Source organism: Hippopotamus amphibius, chromosome 5 (assembly GCF_030028045.1).
Source record: "Hippopotamus amphibius kiboko isolate mHipAmp2 chromosome 5, mHipAmp2.hap2, whole genome shotgun sequence".
Classification (NCBI taxonomy): Eukaryota; Metazoa; Chordata; class Mammalia; order Artiodactyla; family Hippopotamidae; genus Hippopotamus; species Hippopotamus amphibius.
Window position 1 is genome coordinate 26,424,390 of NC_080190.1, and position 5,469 is coordinate 26,429,858.

A 5,469-nucleotide genomic window follows, 5' to 3' on the forward strand; every position below is an offset into this window, starting at 1 on the left:
GGAATAGCAGGTGCTTTCACTGGTTTAAAAGAAAATCACAGGAGTCCTTTAAGCCTCTTTTTGGAACAACTGTTGAAAACAAATAATTTCTCTGGAAAATGCTCTTTTCATAGATCTAAGCACCCTTCAAAACTACCAGATGTCAGCATGATTTTACCAAGTCCCTCACAATGACGGAATACTTCTTAACACATTTCCCTGTAGGCTAGAATGTACCTCCCACAAATAAAACCAAGGAGTGCCTGCACTTGCCTTTACCTGAAAATGTCTTGGGGTTACAGTTATGACATGTCATCACTCAAAGGGATTAGAGCATCAGACTTAAAATAAGCTGGCAACAGAACCCAAAAAGAAAACACACAAACAGTTACAAGACTGTAAAAACTCCAGGACCAGAAAAGCAAGCAAGATCTTGTCCCTTTATCTACCTAAGGCAAAATAGGGAATCATTCCCCATGGGAAAAACAAATGAACCTCAACCCCAGATCTTCATTTCAGAGCTTCATCTTCAGACTATAAAGTTAGGAACAGGCGTCTAATCACACTTTTTATTTTTGCCAATTGGTGTACAGAATCATGCTCCATAGTGGAAAACGGCCCAGCCACTCATATCATCTGCACTTGCAGGAATGGCTGAAAAGGTGGAAACATGCCCATTAGTCCCTTCTCTCATCACACTCACAAAACATTGAGAGTCTAACCCAAATTGGAAACAGTTAATACAACACTGGAAGGGAAGAGGAATAAGTTGTAAATGTGTTCTAGCTCTTCCGTAGAGGGCTCTGGATGCATTCTCTCCCTCCCAATTTGAAGGAAACCAATCTAGAATATCCTTCTCACCATCCTACCCACCATCCTCCTCTCCTCTTCCCTCTTTTCTTTGCTGCCTTCATGATTCCCTTCTTTATTTTACTGCTTTTTCCTCATACTTCTTTTCTGTTCTGTTCCCTCATTTCTCTCCTCATTCTACTTTGAATATTTTCTGAATCCTTACAGGGGACCTGATACAGACCCTGTCCTGCAGACCACCACGGCCAGGACAACGGAGAGAGAAGAGGAGATAACAGGCCTGGATTTTAACATGGTAAGTTTAAGTGCCCGCAGGACATCTATGCAGGTACACAGTGATAGTTACGATACTAATCAGGAGCTTGAGAGACAGGGAAGAAGTTTTACTGAACGCCTGTTATGCTACAGGCACTGTGTTTGGTGTTGGGAATACAGTGAAAAGATAAAACCCATCCCATTTCTCCAAGAACTGTAAGAAAACAAAGTGTTTGAAGTGTTTTAAGAAAATTCAAATGTTAGAGGTGCAGAGAAAAAAGAATGGGCAGGTGTTGAGGGCATACACAGGACAAGTGGTCAGAGGTACCCAAGTGGGGGAACAGGGTCAAGTCAGACTCTCAGTTTCGTTAAGCAGACCAGCCAGGATGGTGTCCCTAGGTATTAAATTTGAGGTTGGCCCTTGAAGCTCTATCAATAACAAATTGTTCTAGCCAGTCTCGCCCATGGGGTGTTTGCTTTTCTGATTTGAGTTCTTCTTGCTCTAACTGGGTACTGATATCTGAGTAGCAGAACAGTCTCCACCTGTATATGGGGAAGGGAAATCCATGGCTACCTGTAAGGCCTCCTTCCCAAGCTATTAAAAGAAGCCTGGATTTTTTAGCTTTATTGTCAGGCTTAACACTATACTGATTTTGCAAAATAGCCAATGATCTCTTTACATTTCTTCCCATGAATTTCCTGGGCCCTAGAACAAGCCTGAGGGCATTCTGGGATGATAAAACTGGCAGTCTGCTGGGCTGCAAGAACTTCCTGGAGCACAAATAGATCATTACTGTGGAGCTTTTCTGTGGTGTGAGATCAGATGAAATTAACTTTCTATTTTAGACTTTCCAGCTTTTGTGATGAAATCCCCTTGGACTATTAACTTATCAGATCTTGGAACTACTGGAAGTTCCCTCCCACCATAGTACACTCCCAGCCCCCTCTGCCTGAGCATCAGAGAAAACTCTCCCGTCTTTCATCAGCCTCCCATTTGTGTCTCTCTCTCCTCACCTAAAAAAATCCTCATAGGCCGATTCAGTTAAGGTTCACATAAACAGCTTAACTCACTCAGTCCTTTCTCAGATGCCTGAGTTAACCCAGACAAACCAAAAATGGAAACCCAAAGATCACATACCTGCTGCATTTTTATCCCTTTAAAGGAAAAGTCCCCTTTTGTGCTTTTCCTGTGCCAAGAACATTACTCTCTACCCATGAGTTATCCCTAAGAAAACATGCAGCGTTGAATATTGGCAGGGCGATTCTATATATAGTAAATCAATATGGCCAGCCATCAACTGGGATATTTCTTCTCAGTCTGGGTTTGTTTTCCCAGGTTTTCAATTTAGATTGTCGACTTCCTTCCAAAACTATTAAAATGTTATTTAAGTTATAGTAATACATTATTAATTGATCACTTTTTTAAAATTCTTTATTAGAATATAATTACTTTACACTTTTTAACCAGCTTTTGAGGTACACCAAAGTGAATCAGCTGTATTTATACATATATCCCCATATCCCCTCCCTCCCGCAACTCCCTCCCGCCCTCCCTGTCCTGGCCCTCTGAGGCATCACTCATCATTGAGTTAATCTCCCTTTGTTATACAGCAACTTCCCACTAGCTATCTATTTTACAGTTGGTACTGTGTATATGTCTATGCTACTCTCTCACTTCGTCCCAGCTTCCCCTTCGCCCCCCATGCCCCCAACCCTTGTGTCCTCCAGTCCATTCTCTGCATCTGCATCCTTAATCTTGCCCTGTCACTGGGTTCATCAGTACCATTTTTTTTTTTTTTTTTAGATTGCCTATATATGAGTTAGCATACAGTATTTGTTTTTCTCTTTCTGGCCTACCTCACTTTGTATGACAGACTCTAGGTCTATCCATTTCATTACATATAGCTCCATTTCATTCCTTTTTATGGCTGGGTAATATTCCATTGTATATATATGCCACATCTTCTTTATCCATTCATTTGTTGATGGGCATTTAGGTTGCTTCCATGTCCGGACTATTGTAAATAGTGCTGCAATGAACATTATGGTACATGTTTCTTTTTGGATTATGGTTTTCTCTGGGTATATGCCCAGGAGTGGGATTACTGGATCATATGGTAGTTCTATTTGTAGTTTTTTAAGGAACCTCCAAACTGTTTTCCATAGTGGCTGTATCAACTTACATTCCCACTAACAGTGCAGGAGGGTTCCCTTTTCTCCACATCCTCTCCAACATTTGTTGTTTCTAGATTTTGTGATGATGGCCATTCTGACTGGTGTGAGGTGATACCTCATTGTGGCTTCAACCCGCATTTCTCTGATGATTAGTGATGTTGAGCATCTTTTCATGTGTTTGTTGGCCATCTGTATGTCTTCTTTGGAGAAATGTCTATTTAGGTCTTCCGCCCATTTGTGGATTGGGTTATTTGCTTTTTTGGTATTAAGCTGCATGAGCTGCTTGTATGATCATTTCTTGAAACATTTATAATTCTCTTGCAAATTACATAGGATTATTATGAAACACTTATATTGAAGTTAAATTTACTTCTTAGTTCTGGGGAAAAAGAAGGATTGTTTATTGGATTTTTATCTCTTTTTTGCCATTTAAAAGTTTAAGTCCTCTAGCTACTACAAAAAGGTGGAATATTTGAGATAATCAGAAATGATTACATTTTAGTACCCCATTTCAGGTACTCTTCCTGCTATGGCTGTTTTATTTAATATAGATGAAATGAATACAATCTGATAAATGTAAGGTAGGTGGCAAAAAAATTACCTTATAAAAGGTTTGATTGTATGCCACACTAACTATCCTGCCCTTTCAAGCATCCTGTTAGTACGTAGGATAGCTGAGCCCACTGCTTCCAAGAGAAAATAGTGGGTGGAAAATATCATCAAGAGCAGGGTTATTCTGTTTAAGTTCATAACTGAGAATTATTAAAACTTGGATTTTACTAGCATAGATTTGGGCCATATATTTTGGCTAATTCTTCAGGTTACTCAATATTTAGGATAGTTAAAAGCATCTTAAACAACTTTCCCAAATGTCATAGCAAAAAGAAGCAAACAAAAGATCTGCATCCTAGTCCTGATTCTACTGTTAACTACCTTCAGCAACTTATTTAGTTTATTTGGTTCTCAACTTTCTCACTTGTCTCATCGTTATTTGATCTCTAAGACCTCTTTGAGCTCCAAGATTTTACGATATTAATATTAGAACTATGACCACCCTTAACTAAAACTAGTCTCAAAGAGTCTAACATTTTCTGAGAATGTTTAATCTCTTCATGGTACTTGTAAAAATTAGGTGTCTGCATGGTCTTCACAATGAAGGAGCTACATTTGAGTCTTTACATTTGCGTGAATCACTCTCAACCTTTGTAAATGTAAATATCTCTTAAGGTCAGACTATTTTGTTGAGTTCCACATCATGATACTTGTACATTTGCAATCAATTGATTGAAAAATTAGGCAATGCCAGAGGGCTACTTTGCCTCCAGTAACATTAAAAATGAATTTATGTTTTATTATTCACAACAGCATCTACTTAGAGAATACTATTACTTACTATGTATCTATATTTGCTTTCTTAATAGTGTTGCTACCAGAAAAAAAAAAAAGTAGAAATCTGCCCATTGAGCCAGTCGCAAATGAGATCACAGAGATTATGGTTAGATATCATCACTGCCAATCATTTCTGCCACAAGAGTGATAATAAAAGAGGTCAGAAAACTTTTATTTTTTTGAAGCGGTCACCTGACAGCAGGCAAAACCCAATGCATCTGCTCCCAGTCAAAAAATGGGTATTCCAGAACATCTAAGTAAAAAATAGAAGAAATCTCATTAGCTGGGGACTGAAACACATGAGGAAAAATCTGAATGATTTTAAGTATTGCATTGGGAAGATAAAGGAATAATGAAACAACCCTTTGATTGCCTAGGTCTCTTGGTGTGCTAAAATTCCCACTTTTATTTTTTTTTTAATTTTAGGATTTCCACATGCGCCTGGAATGTACAAAGCTGAAATAAGCATTGCTCCCACACTGGCAACAATGAAAAATCCAGATGAAATATAAAATCACAAATTCCCTTCAACCCATTAGAATGCTGACTTTGCAGGGCAATCAAGCACCCTGAAATTAAGGAAAAGCAAGCCTTTCTCCCAGGATACAGAACACAACTGCTGTCACCTGAAGCAGGACACAGAGAAAGACGCCAGTCACCTTACAAGGAGGTAAGAAAAATTCAGGTGAAAGTTTTAATCAATTTCAAAAGTCTTCTTTCAAGTGCATATGAAACATTCATGAAGGAAGACTTTTTTCCAGGACATAAAACAAACCTCAACAAATTTAAAGGAATTGCAATCATACCAAGTATGTTCTCTGACCACAACATAATTAAACTAGAAATTAATAACAGAAAATA

General features: G+C 38.6%; 1 long non-coding RNA gene across 1 annotated transcript; it reads left to right on the forward strand.

The window, feature by feature from the left end:
• Positions 1-508: 508 nt before the first annotated feature.
• LOC130853066 (uncharacterized) lies at positions 509-5,261 on the forward strand. The gene is made up of 3 exons (XR_009053661.1): positions 509-641; positions 997-1,084; positions 5,035-5,261. It is a non-coding gene; the product is annotated as an uncharacterized LOC130853066 (long non-coding RNA).
• Positions 5,262-5,469: the final 208 nt, after the last annotated feature.